This window comes from Cryptomeria japonica, unplaced genomic scaffold (genome assembly GCF_030272615.1).
Source record: "Cryptomeria japonica unplaced genomic scaffold, Sugi_1.0 HiC_scaffold_107, whole genome shotgun sequence".
NCBI classification, from domain to species: domain Eukaryota; kingdom Viridiplantae; phylum Streptophyta; class Pinopsida; order Cupressales; family Cupressaceae; genus Cryptomeria; species Cryptomeria japonica.
Window position 1 is genome coordinate 48250 of NW_026728929.1, and position 14251 is coordinate 62500.

Here is a 14251-nt window from a genome sequence, read left to right on the forward strand (position 1 = left end):
GCCCGGTTTGCCCCGGGTGCGCACCTCGCGTGCACCTTCGGCGGGGTTGCGCGCCCTGGTGGGCACCATGGTGCGCACCAAGGAGCGCTCCGAAGTGTGCTCCAAGGTGCGGCGTGCACGAAGTCGGAGCCCGGTTTGCCCCGGGTGCGCACCTCGCGTGCACCTTCGGCGGGGTTGCGCGCCCTGGTGGGCACCATGGTGCGCACCAAGGAGCGCTCCGAAGTGTGCTCCAAGGTGCGGCGTGCACGAAGTCGGAGCCCGGTTTGCCCCGGGTGCGCACCTCGCGTGCACCTTCGCCGCGGTGGGCACCATGGCGTGCACGAAGTCGGAGCCCGGTTTGCCCCGGGTGCGCACCTCGCGTGCACCTTCGCCGGGGTGGGCACCTCGGCTGGGTTGCGCGCCCTGGTGCGCACCAAGGAGCGCTCCGAAGTGTGCTCCAAGGTGCGGCGTGCACGAAGTCGGAGCCCGGTTTGCCCCGGGTGCGCACCTCGCGTGCACCTTCGCCAGGGTGGGCACCTCGGTGTGCACACCTTCTCAATGTTTTCTTGCCTTTTCTGGAAATTGGTGAAGGCAGCGCATCAAAGGTGCGCACCTCGGTGTGCTCCGAGGTGCGAACCCGAGAGCGCTCCGAGGTGCCCACGAAGTCGAAAGTCGGGTTAATTGCATTGTTTTCCCCGGGTGCGCTCCGAGGTGCGCAACATCGGCGCGCACCAAGGAGGGCTCCGAAGTGTGCTCCAAGGTGCGCACGATGGCGTGCACCTCTGGTGCGCACGATTCGGAGCTCGGTTTGACCGGGGTGCGCACACCTTGGCTGGGTTGCGCACCTTTTGTGCGCTCCAAGGTGCGCACGAAGTCGGAGCTCGGTTTGCCCCGGGTGCGCACCTTCGCCAGGGTGCGCACCTTGATGCGCACGCCTTGGCTGGGCTGCGCACCTTGGTGGGCGCCATGGTGCGCACCTTTCGTGCGCTCCAAGGTGCGCACGAAGTCGGAGCTCGGTTTGCCCCGGGTGCGCACCTTGGTGGGCGCCATGGTGCACTCCGAGGTGCCCAAGATTGGTGCGCACCAAGGAGCGCTCCGAAGTGCGCTCCAAGGTGCGCGCGAAGTCGAAAGTTGGGTTAATTGTCCGGTTTGCCTCGGGTGCGCACCTTGCGTGCACCTTCGCCAGGGTGGGCGCCTTGGTGCGCACACCTTGGCTGGGCTGCGCACACCTTGGCACCCGCGTTTCCTTCATTTTAAATTTTTTTTTTTTACAATCTCTCAAGTGGGAAATTCTATAATCTCAACTTTTTTTGCCTTTTCAGGAAACTTTTGAATGGAGCGCATCATTGGTGCGCTCCGAAGTGTGCTCCAAAGCTCTCTCCAGCTGCGTGCACCTGCCCCGGCCGCGCACCCGGCCCCGCCCAGCTTCGCTCACCTGTCCCGGGCGTCTGGTGCGGAACCTTAGAGTAAGAAACATCACCGTGCACCTTGGCCAACGTGCGCGACTCGACCGAGCGCGCACTGGCCGAGGTGCACACCGATTTCACCTGGGTGCGCGCGCAGCACCTCGGGCGCACCGGGGTGCGCGCACAACGCCCGGGTTGCACCGTGGCCTGTGTGCTCGGGGTGCCTCGGGTGCGCGCTCGGTGTCGCCCCCCGCGCGCGCGGTAGTGCGGGCAGCGCACCCCGGCCCGGCCCGGCCCCGACGAGAACGCAAACGGGCAAAAGGTTTATTCAAATAGCATTGCGACGCCCGGCGAAAAACTAAAAAAGGGTGCAACACCGGGACTTCCCGGGAGGTCACCCATCCCAGTACTACTCCGGCCCAAGCGCGCTTAACTGCGGAGTTCTGATGGGATCCGGTGCACTAATGCTGGTATGATCGCACCCGTTATGAGCTTGTCGCAGTGTGTACTTAGCAAACCGCGACCCACGTGCGAATCCACCCCGGCCACCCACCCCCGTCGAGGTGCACACCCTCCCTCGCGAAGTGCGCCCCGTTCGCCAAGTGTGAGCCCTGCCCGGGTGCGCGCACCTTGCTAGGGCGTCGGGTGTGCACCCGGCCCGGCCTACGTGCGTGCACCTGGAGGGGGCGTCGTGTGCGTGCAGTGTCCCGTCTGCAACGCGGTGCCCACACACCACCTCGGGCGCAACGACCTGCGCTCACATGTGGGCCGAGTGCACCTTGGTGCATGTTCGGGGCGCCTCGGGTGCACGCTCGATCTTGCCCCGGTGCACCAAGGCGCTCGGTTTGCCCCGGGTGCGCACTTGGTGCAAGGTGGGCACCCAAAATAGGGATCAAGCACCAAAACACAAGTTTCGGGATGCAAAATGGGACCCAAGGACCACAAATGCGTTCCAAGACCCATGATGGGTCCACGAGAACAAAAATGTGTTCCGAGACTTAATAAACAAATATTGGGTTTTAGGAGAAGAAACATGCTCTGATGCCCAAAACGAGAATCGACCCCGAAAAGGCCACAGGCCAAAAGTGGGATGCGAGACAAAAAAAAATGGGACCCGAGGACCAAAATTGGGTTCCCAGGTCGAAGACAGGGCAACCGGACAAGAAACGACCTCTAAGGCTCGAAATGAGTCCCGACGACTAAAACTTGACAAGAAGCACCCATCAGGCACCCAACTCGACACCCATGGGATGCCGACCCACCCGGGCTTCCACCTAGCACACCTTGGCACCCACCCACCCTCGCACCCAACCTCGCACCCAACTTAGCACCTTTGAACCCACATTGGCACTCACCCTGACCCTGGCACCTTGGAACCCACATTGGCACTCACCTTGACCCTGGCACCCACCTTTGCACTCACCTTGGGACCCACCCTGGCTCCCACCTCGGCACCCACCCAGACACCCACCTTGGTTCCTTGGCACCCACCTTGGATCCTTGGCACCCACCCCGACACCCACCTTGGCACGCAACTTGGCTACTTGCCACCCACCTTGGCTCCTTGACGCCCACCCCGACAACCACCCCGTGACCTACCCTGGCTAGGGTTGGTGCACACCCACCCTGGTGCCCACCTTGGCACCCACCCTATGACCCACCTTGGCACGCACCTTAGTACCCACCCCGTTACCCACCCTAGGACCCACCCCGTGACCCACCTTGGCCAGGGTGGGTGCACCCACCCTGGTGCCCACCTTGGCACCCACCCATCCTAGCACCCAGCCTGTGACCGGGCTTGGAACCCAACCTTGCACCCGCACCCGTCTTGGCCAGTGTGGGTGCGCACCCATCCTGGCACCCACGTTGTGACACACCCTTTAACCCACGCACCCTAGCACCCACGTTGGCACCCACCTTGGAACCCAACCTAGCAACTTGGCACCCACCCCGTGACCCACCTTGGCATCCACCATAGCAGTCGCCGACTTGGCACCCACCTCGGCACCCACCTTGACACTTGTGGACCCACCTTGCCACTCACCCTAGCATCGACCCATCCTAGCACCCACCCTGGCACCTTTGCACCCTAGCACTCACCCATCCTAGCACCTAACCTGTGACCCACCTTGACACTCACCCTCGCACCCACCTTGGAACCCAACCTAGCACCCACCCACCCTGACACCAACCCTAGCACCTACCCACCCTTGCACCCACCCTGTGACCCATCTTGGCACCCACCCATCCTACCACTCAACCTATCACCCACCTTCTCACCCACCTTGGCATCCACCTTAGCACCCACCCACACTGGCACCTTGGCACCCACCTCGGGCAAGGTGGGTGCACACCCACCCTGGCACCCAATTTAGAACCCACCGAGCATGTTACCCACCTTGGCACCCACATTGCAGCCCACCCTAGTACCCACCCTATGACCCACATTGGCATCCACACCCTAGCACCCAGGCACCTCGACACCCGCCTTGACACCCACCCTAGCACTGAACCTGTGACCCACCTTGGAACTCACCCTAGAACCCACCCACCCTGTGAACCACCTTGGCATCCACCTTAGCACCCACCCACCTTGGCACCCACTCTAGCACTCACCCATCCTAACACCCAACTTGTTACCCACCTTGGCACCCGCCCTCGCGTCCACCTTGAAACCCACCCTAGCACCCACCCACGCAGGAGCCCACCTTGGCACCCAACCTAACACCCACGCATCCTGGCACCCAACTTGTGACCCACCTTGGAACCCACCCTAGTACCCACCTTTGAACCCACTATATCACCAACCCACCTTGGCACCCACCCTATGACCCTCTTTGGAATCCACCCTAGCACGCACCCACCCTGGCACCCACCATGGAGCGCACCCTAGCACCCACCCACCTCGGCACGCACCTCAACACCCACCTTGGTGTGCGCACTGCGCCAACCTCTCAAAGACCCTATGTGGTGCGCTCCAAAGTGTACACCTTTGGTGCGCTCCAAGGTGCGCACCTTTGGTGCACACCGAGGTGCACACCAAAGTGTGCACCGAGGTGAGCACCAAAGTGCACTCCAGGGTGCACACCAAGGCGTGCACCTTTGGTGCGGTCAATGCAAACGAATTCGGAAGTTGGGGTCGATGTCCTAATCGCTGCTGCAGACTACACGTATGAGAATCGGACAAATAGCTTTATATAGGGGAGGTGTTGCGTTTGATGGGTCGACTCCCCTGGTTGTGTGCACTGCACCAACTTCAAAGACCCTGTCTTGTTTAAGAAGTCAAAAGTTGGGGTGGATGTCCTAATCATTGCTGCAGTCTACGCATGTATGAGAATCAGACAAATAGCTTATATAGGGGAGGTGTTGCATTCGGTGGGTTGACTCCCCTGGTTGTGCGCACTGCGCCAACCTCAAAGACCCCGCATAGCAGAAGAAGTCGGAAGTCGGATTTTGGTGAGCACCAAGGCGTGCACCTTTGGTGCGGTCAACGCAGACGAATTCAGAAGTTGGGGTGGATGTCCTAATCGTTGTTGCAGGCTACACATGTATGAGAATCAGACAAATAGCTTATATAGGGGAGGTGTTGGGTTTGATGGGTCAACTCCCTTGGTTGTGCGCATTACGCCAACCTCAAAGACCTTGTTTTCGTTAAGAAGTCAAAAGTTGGGGTCAATGTCCTAATGGCTCCTGCAGGCTACACATGTATGAGAATCGGACAAATAGCTTATATAGGGGAGGTGTTGGGTTTGATGGGTCGACTCCCCTGGTTGTGCGCATTACGTCAACCTCAAAGACCTTGTTTTCGTTAAGAAGTCAAAAGTTGGGGTCGATGTCCTAATTGCTCCTGTAGACTACACATGTATGAGAATCAGACAAATAGCTTATATAGGGGAGGTGTTGGGTTTGATGGGTTGACTCCCCTAGTTGTTCGCATTACACCAACCTCAAAGACCTTGTTTTCGTTTAGAAGCCGAAAGTTGGGGTCGATGTCCTAATTGCTCCTGCAGGCTACGCATGTATGAGAATCAGACAAATAGCTTATATAGGGGAGGTGTTGGGTTTGATGGGTCGACTCCCCTGGTTGTGCGCATTGCGCCAACCTCAAAGACCCTGCATTGCGGATGAAGTCGAAAGTCAGAGTTTGGTGTGCTACAAGGTGTGGTCGAAGGTGCTCACCTAGGTGTGCACCTTTGGAGCACAGGAAAAGTGCCCTCCAAAAGTGCGCACCTTTGGAGTGCACAAAAGTGCCCTCCAAAAGTGCGCACCTTTGGAGCGCAGAAAAGTGCCCTCCAAAAAGTGCCCTCCAAAAGTGCGCACCTTTGGAGCGCAGAAAAGTGCCCTCCAAAAAGTGCCCTCCAAAAGTGCGCACCTTTGGAGCGCAGAAAAGTGCCCTCCAAAAAGTGCCCTCCAAAAGTGCGCACCTTTGGAGCGCAGAAAAGTGCCCTCCAAAAAGTGCCCTCCAAAAGTGCGCACCTTTGGAGCGCAGAAAAGTGCCCTCCAAAAAGTGCCCTCCAAAAGTGCGCACCTTTGGAGCGCAGAAAAGTGCCCTCCAAAAAGTGCCCTCCAAAAGTGCGCACCTTTGGAGCGCAGAAAAGTGCCCTCCAAAAAGTGCCCTCCAAAAGTGCGCACCTTTGGAGCGCAGAAAAGTGCCCTCCAAAAAGTGCCCTCCAAAAGTGCGCACCTTTGGAGCGCAGAAAAGTGCCCTCCAAAAAGTGCCCTCCAAAAGTGCGCACCTTTGGAGCGCAGAAAAGTGCCCTCCAAAAAGTGCCCTCCAAAAGTGCGCACCTTTGGAGCGCAGAAAAGTGCCCTCCAAAAGTGCGCACTTTTGGTGCGCACCAAGGCGCTGGTTCGGTCGTTGCAGGCGAGTTCGGAAGTTGGGGTCGATGTCCTGAGCGGAGGTGCAAACTACACAGGTGTCGGAATCGGACAAATAGCTTATATAGGGGAGGTGTATGCTTCGATGGGTCGACTCCCCAGGTTGAGCGCACCGCGCCAACCTCAAAGACCCTACGGTATGGATGAAGTCGGAAGTTGGGTCCGATGACCGATTCGATTAGTAGGTATGCTCATGAGGTCGGAATTTGGGTCCGATGACCTGCCATGTGCAGGAAGGCGAATGTTGACACTGTGCGTTGCAAGGTGCACACCAAGGCGCTGGTGCGGTCTTTTTAGTCGAGTTCGGAAGTTGGGGTCGATGTCCTGATCGGAGGTGCAAGCTACACAGGTGTGGGAATCGGACAAATAGCTTATATAGGGGAGGTGTATGCTTCGTTGGGTCGACTCCCCGGGTTGAGCGCACCGCGCCAACCTCAAAGACCCTACGGTATGGATGAAGTCGGAAGTTGGGTCCGATGACCGATTCGATATGTAGGCATACTCGCGAGGTCGGAATTTGGGTCCGATGACCTGCCACGTGCAGGAAGGCGAATGTTGGCACTGTGCGTTGCAAGGTGCGCACCAAGGCGCTGGTTCGGTCGTTGGAGGCGAGTTCGGAAGTTGGGGTCGATGTCTTGATCGGAGGTGCAAACTACACAGGTGTGGGAATCGGACAAATAGCTTATATAGGGGAGGTGTATGCTTCGTTGGGTCGACTCCCCGGGTTGAGCGCACCGCGCCAACCTCAAAGACCCTACGGTATGGATGAAGTCGGAAGTTGGGTCCGATGACCGATTCGATATGTAGGCATACTCGCGAGGTCGGAATTTGGGTCCGATGACCTGCCATGTGCAGGAAGGCGAATGTTGGGACTGTGCGTCGCAAGGTGCGCACCAAGGCGCTGGTGCCGTCGTTGCAGTCGAGTTCGGAAGTTGGGGTCGATGTCCTGGTCAGAGGTGCAAACTACACAGGTGTGGGAATCGGACAAATAGCTTATATAGGGGAGGTGTATGCTTCGATGGGTCGACTCCCTGGGTTGAGCGCACCGCGCCAACCTCAAAGACCCTACAGTATGGATGAAGTCGGAAGTTGGGTCCGATGACCGATTCGATACGTAGGCATATTGGCGAGGTCTGAATTTGTGTCCGATGACCTGCCATGCGCAGGAAGGCGGAATTTGGGTCCGATGACCGAGTTGATGGCGTGCCATGCGCAGAAAGGCGGAATTTGGGTCCGATGACCGAGTTGATGTTGATGGCCCGCCATGCACAGGAAGGCGGAATTTGGGTCCGATGACCGATTTGAAGGCGTGCCATACGCAAAAAGGCGGAGTTTGGGTCCGATGACCGAGTTGATATTGATGGCCCGCCATGCGCAGGAAGGCGGAATTTGGGTCCGATGACCTGACATACGCATGGAGTCCGACTCGGGGGCCGATGTTCGATTCGATGACTTGCATTGTGGGTAAAGTCGGAAGTTGTGGTCTTTGACCCGATTCGATGACCAGACTTCGGCTGCTTGAGAATCGGACAAATAACTTATATAGGGGAGGTAGTGTTCTCGAGCATCCTCCCCCCGTGCCCGTTTATGTCGATTGATGCTGGTGCTCGACTGGTTGGAGCGCTCGGATGCAAAAATCTTGCACCAGGATTTATCGATTGTGATGGACACGGCAAGTCTCCTGATTGCTATGCAGGAGCTCATCGTGAATCTCTATGCGGCCTTGGTATGGACTCGACCTGCGGAATGGTTCGGCAATGGTAGTCGCTCCAACACGTCCTTGCAATGGCCACAGAGGTGATTCGACTAGAGCTCCAGTCTAGCTTTTGGGTTGCTTGGCGGACTGGTATAGCCGCGATCGAGTTCCGGCCATGAACGTTTTAGATAGCTCTTGGGCTTTCTGGGACGGAAGTCGGAAGTTTGGGCTGTTGTCCGATTTGATGACCATTCTTCGGATGTGTGAGAATCGGACAAATAACTTATATAGGGGACTGTGTTGTCTCACGCAGCCCCCTCCGTGCCCCTCTATCTCGACCGATGTTGGTGCTTGAAAGGGTTGGGATCGCTCGGATTTATAAACGTGCACCACCATTTGTCGAGTGTGAGGGACGCGGCAGGTCTCCTAAATGCTATGCGGGCGCTCTCTGAGAATCTCTATCCGGCCTCGACACAGACTAGTCTTGCTGAATGGTTTGGCACTGGTAGTCGATCCAACACGTCGTTGTTGTGGCCGCCTAGGCGATTCGATTCGAGCCCCCGTCTAGCTTTTGGGTTGCTTGGCGGATTTTGCCCTATCCGCAAGTGAGCTCGGTCCCTAAACGTTCGAGAAACCCGATTGCTATGCGCCGACTCTCTTTCTTGCGAGCCTCCATCTAGCTTTTGGGTCTCTACGGAACGGAAGTCGGAATCTGGGACCGTTGTTTGATTCGACGAGGCAGACTACGGTTGTGCGAGAATCGGACAAATAACTTATATAGGGGAGGTGTTGACTGGAGCATTCTCCCCCGTGCCCCTCTAACTCGACCAATGCTGGCGCTCGAACGGTGGTAGCGCTCGGATTTTCATTGAGCGCCAGCATTGGTCGATTTAGAGGGGCATGCGAGATTCCCGAATGCTATGCGAGGGCTCTAACGGAAATGTCTATTGGTTTCGGTATGGATGCAATTGCGAGTGGTTCGGCAAAGGTAGTCGTTCCGATGCGTCCATGTCGTGGCCAAATCGATAATTCGATTTGAGCCCTCGTATAGCATTTGGGTCTCTCGATGTGATTCCGCATTCCAGTCCCTTTGGGCACTGCTTGAGCCGCATCCCAGGGGGTTCCCTTCCCAATAATCTGCCTCGCAACCCGATTGCTATGCGGTGAGGCTCCTCGGCCGCCTCGGAACTATCTGTGTATCAGACGCATCGCGGGATAAGGGGTTGGCAACGGTAGTCGCCCCAAGCGCGTCCGATGCTTGGACCATTCCGAGGCGGCCCTGAAGCCTCTTCCGTCTAGCCGTTGGGTCCTTCTCGCCGCATCCCTCGCCTCGCACCCCGATTGCTATGCGGTGAGGCTCCTCGGCCGCCTCGGAACTATCTGTGTATCGGACGCGTCGCGGGATAAGGGGTTGTCACTGGTAGTCGCCCCAAGCGCGTCCGATGCTTGGACCATTCCGAGGCGGCCCTGAAGCCTCTTCCGTCTAGCCGTTGGGTCCTTCTCGCCGCATCCCTCGCCTCGCACCCCGATTGCTATGCGGTGAGGCTCCTCGGCCGCCTCGGAACTATCTGTGTATCGGACGCGTCGCGGGATAAGGGGTTGTCATTGGTAGTCGCCCCAAGCGCGTCCGATGCTTGGACCATTCCGAGGCGGCCCTGAAGCCTCTTCCGTCTAGCCGTTGGGTCCTTCTCGCCGCATCCCTCGCCTCGCACCCCGATTGCTATGCGTTGAGGCTCCTCGGCCGCCTCGGAACTATCTGTGTATCGGACGCGTCGCGGGATAAGGGGTTGTCACTGGTAGTCGCCCCAAGCGCGTCCGATGCTTGGACCATTCCGAGGCGGCCCTGAAGCCTCTTCCGTCTAGCCGTTGGGTCCTTCTCGCCGCATCCCTCGCCTCGCACCCCGATTGCTATGCGGTGAGGCTCCTCGGCCGCCTCGGAACTATCTGTGTATCGGACGCGTCGCGGGATAAGGGGTTGTCACTGGTAGTCGCCCCAAGCGCGTTCGATGCTTGGACCATTCCGAGGCGGCCCTGAAGCCTCTTCCGTCTAGCCGTTGGGTCCTTCTCGCCGCATCCCTCGCCTCGCACCCCGATTGCTATGCGGTGAGGCTCCTCGGCCGCCTTGGAACTATCTGTGTATCGGACGCGTCGCGGGATAAGGGGTTGTCACTGGTAGTCGCCCCAAGCGCGTCCGATGCTTGGACCATTCCGAGGCGGACCCGAAGCCTCTTCCGTCTAGCCGTTGGGTCCTTCTCGCCGCATCCTTCGCCTCGCACCCCGATTGCTATGCGGTGAGGCTCCTCGGCCGCCTCGGAACTATCTGTGTATCGGACGCGTCGCGGGATAAGGGGTTGTCACTGGTAGTCACCCCAAGCGCGTCCGATGCTTGGACCATTCCGAGGCGGACCCGAAGCCTCTTCCGTCTAGCCGTTGGGTCCTTCTCGCCGCATCCCTCGCCTCGCACCCCGATTGCTATGCGGTGAGGCTCCTCGGCCGCCTTGGAACTATCTGTGTATCGGACGCGTCGCGGGATAAGGGGTTGTCACTGGTAGTCGCCCCAAGCGCGTCCGATGCTTGGACCATTCCGAGGCGGACCCGAAGCCTCTTCCGTCTAGCCGTTGGGTCCTTCTCGCCGCATCCCTCGCCTCGCACCCCGATTGCTATGCGGTGAGGCTCCTCGGCCGCCTTGGAACTATCTGTGTATCGGACGCGTCGCGGGATAAGGGGTTGTCACTGGTAGTCGCCCCAAGCGCGTCCGATGCTTGGACCATTCCGAGGCGGACCCGAAGCCTCTTCCGTCTAGCCATTGGGTCCTTCTCGCCGCATCCCTCGCCTCGCACCCCGATTGCTATGCGGTGAGGCTCCTCGGCCGCCTTGGAACTATCTGTGTATCGGACGCGTCGCGGGATAAGGGGTTGTCACTGGTAGTCGCCCCAAGCGCGTCCGATGCTTGGACCATTCCGAGGCGGCCCCGAAGCCTCTTCCATCTAGCCGTTGGGTCCTTCTCGCCGCATCCCTCGCCTCGCACCCCGATTGCTATGCGGTGAGGCTCCTCGGCCGCCTTGGAACTATCTGTGTATCGGACGCGTCGCGGGATAAGGGGTTGTCACTGGTAGTCGCCCCAAGCGCGTCCGATGCTTGGACCATTCCGAGGCGGCCCCGAAGCCTCTTCCGTGTAGCCGTTGGGTCCTTCTCGCCGCATCACTCGCCTCGCACCCCGATTGCTATGCGGTGAGGCTCCTCGGCCACCTTGGAACTATCTGTGTATCGGACGCGTCGCGGGATAAGGGGTTGTCACTGGTAGTCGCCCCAAGCGCGTCCGATGCTTGGACCATTCCGAGGCGGACCTGAAGCCTCTTCCCTCTAGCCGTTGGGGCTTTCTCGCCGCATCCCTCGCCTCGCACCCTGATTGCTATGCTGTGAGGCTCCTCGGCCGCCTTGGAACTATCTGTGTATCGGACGCATCACGGGATAAGGGGTTGGCAGTGGTAGTCGCCCCAAGCGCATCCGATGCTTGGACCATTCCGAGGCGGCCCTGCAGCCTCTTCCGTCTAGCCGTTGGGGCCATCTCGCCGCATCCCCCACCTCGCACCACGATTGCTATGCGGTGAGGCTCCTTGGCCGCCTCGGAACTATCTGTGTATCGGACGCATCGCGGGATAAGGGGTTGTCACTGGTAGTCGCCCCAAGCGCGTCCGATGCTTGGACTATTCCGAGGCGGCCCTGCAGCCTCTTCCGTCTAGCCGTTGGGGCCATCTCGCTGCATCCCCCACCTCCTCGGCCGCCTCGGAACTATCTGTGTATCGGACGCATCGCGGGATAAGGGGTTGGCAGTGGTAGTCGCCCCAAGCGCGTCCGATGCTTGGACTATTCCGAGGCAGCCCTGCAGCCTCTTCCGTCTAGCCTTTGGGGCCATCTCGCCGCATCCCTCGCCTCGCACCCCGATTGCTATGCGGTGAGGCTCCTCGGCCGCCTGGGAACTATCTTCGTATCGGACGCATCGCGGGATAAGGGGTTGTCACTGGTAGTCGCCCCAAGCGCGTCCGATGCTTGGACTATTCCGAGGCGGCCCTGTGGCCTCTTCCGTCTAGCCGTTGGGGCCATCTCGCCGCATCCCCCACCTCGCACCCCGATTGCTATGCGGTGAGGCTCTTCGGCCGCCTTGGAACTATCTTCGTATCGGACGCATCGCGGGATAAGGGGTTGTCACTGGTAGTGGCCCCAAGCGCGTCCGATGCTTGGACTATTCCGAGGCGGCCCTGCAGCCTCTTCCGTCTAGCCGTTGGGGCCATCTCGCCGCATCCCCCACCTCGCACCCCGATTGCTATGCGGTGAGGCTCCTCGGCCGCCTTGGAACTATCTTCGTATCGGACGCATCGCGGGATAAGGGGTTGTCACTGGTAGTCGCCCCAAGCGCGTCCGATGCTTGGACTATTCCGACGCGGCCCTGTGGCCTCTTCCGTCTAGCCGTTGGGGCCATCTCGCCGCATCCCCCACCTCGCACCCCGATTGCTATGCGGTGAGGCTCCTCGGCCGCCTTGGAACCATCTTCGTATCGGACGCATCGCGGGATAGGGGGCTGTCACTGGTAGTCGCCCCAAGCGTGTCCGATGCTTGGACCATTCCTAGGCGGCCCTGAAGCCTCTTCCGTCTAGCCGTTGGGGCCTTCCCGCCCCATCCCTCGCCTCGCACCCCCGATTGCTATGCGGTGAGGCTCCTCGGCCGCCTTGGAACCATCTGTGTATCGGACGCATCGCGGGATAAGGGGTTGGCACTGGCAGTCGCCCCAAGCGCGTCCGATGCTTGGACCATTCCGAGGTGGCCCTGAAGCCTCTTCCGTCTAGCCGTTGGGGCCTTCCCGCCCCATCCCTCGCCTCGCACCCCGATTGATATGCGGTGAGGCTCCTCGGCCGCCTTGGAACTATCTGTGTATCGGACGCATCGCGGGATAAGGGGTTGGCACTGGTAGTCGTCCCAATCGCATCCGATGCTTGGACCATTCCGAGGCGGCCCTGCAGCCTCTTCCGTTTAGCCGTCGGGGCCTTCCCGCCGCATCCCTCGCCTCGCATCCCGATTCCTATGCGGTGAGTCTTCTCGGCCGCCGCGGAACTATACCTGTTATTGCTACTGCATCCTTCGGCTGGTAACCTCCTCTGCCGCCTTGGAACGTTCTCTTTGTCGGACGCGTCGCGGGATAAGGGGTTGGCACTGGTAGTCGCCCCAAGCGCGCCCGATGCATAGACCGCTCCGAGTCGACCTTGCTTTCAGCCTCTCACATGCATAGACCTCTCTGAGTCGACCCTGCAGCCTCTCACGTTTAGCCTTTGGAATCTCGCCTCACAACATGATTGCTATCCTTGATGCATCCCTTGCCTCGAGCCCTGATTGCTTTCTTGGCTGCATCCCTCCTCTCCTCACAGCCCGGTTGTCATCACTGCTTCATCCGTCGCTTCATGCATTCTGGCTGCTGGGCCCTTCCCACCGCACACCTCGATTGCTATCTCTTCTGCATCACACACCCCGATTGCTATCTCTGCTACATCCCTCGGCTCTCACTTCTGCATCCTTCGCCTCACACCTCGATTGCTATCAATGCTGCATCCGTAACCTCACACCCCGATTGCTATGCGGGGAGGCTCCTTGGCCGCCTTGGAAATTTCTGTGTGTCGGACGCACCGCGGGATAAGGGGTTGGCACTGGTAGTCGCCCCAAGTGCGCCCGATTCTTAGACCGCTTCGAGGTGACCTCGTAGCCTCTTTCGTCCAGGCTTCCTGCCTTCAACGCCCTTTTTACACCTCGATTGCTATGCGCGGGCTCGTTGGCGTCTATCACCTCTCTGCGAAGAGTGGCACGATGATTGTTGGGGTAAATCGTAGCAGTCCGATCTCTGGCCTTGGGCCATTGTGAGGGCTGATCGATTTCCTGTGCGCATCTCGTGTTCGCCCAGTAACAGACTCGACGACTTGTAATCGGTCTTGTTCCCGATTGTTCCTGGAGGTAGTCTTCGGAACTCTTGGATTTGACCTGTCACTCGAACTGTCCTCTTCCGAGGATGCTTGTGTGTGTGTGCTTGTGCCATTTCCTTGGCGGTATTAACGAGATATTAAAGAGCGGAGTGAGCGCCTCGCCCAGCTATGTTTGGGGCTCTCACTCCCTTACCCGGTGTGCGACCGCTTTGCACGTAGGTTGCGGAGCATCGCGACTCTTTCGATGTTTGGCGGTTGTCTTCCGGTGATGCGTTGGTCCCGAAGTGCACGTTACTAGCATTTCTGCCATTGTTCTCGATCTTTGG

At 59.2% G+C, this 14251-nt stretch overlaps 1 non-coding gene across 1 annotated transcript; it reads right to left on the reverse strand.

The window, feature by feature from the left end:
- Positions 1–1750: 1750 nt before the first annotated feature.
- Positions 1751–1869, reverse strand: LOC131865239 (5S ribosomal RNA). Its single transcript, XR_009363968.1, has one exon. It is a non-coding gene; the product is annotated as a 5S ribosomal RNA (ribosomal RNA).
- Between the last annotated feature and the right edge of the window lie 12382 nt (positions 1870–14251).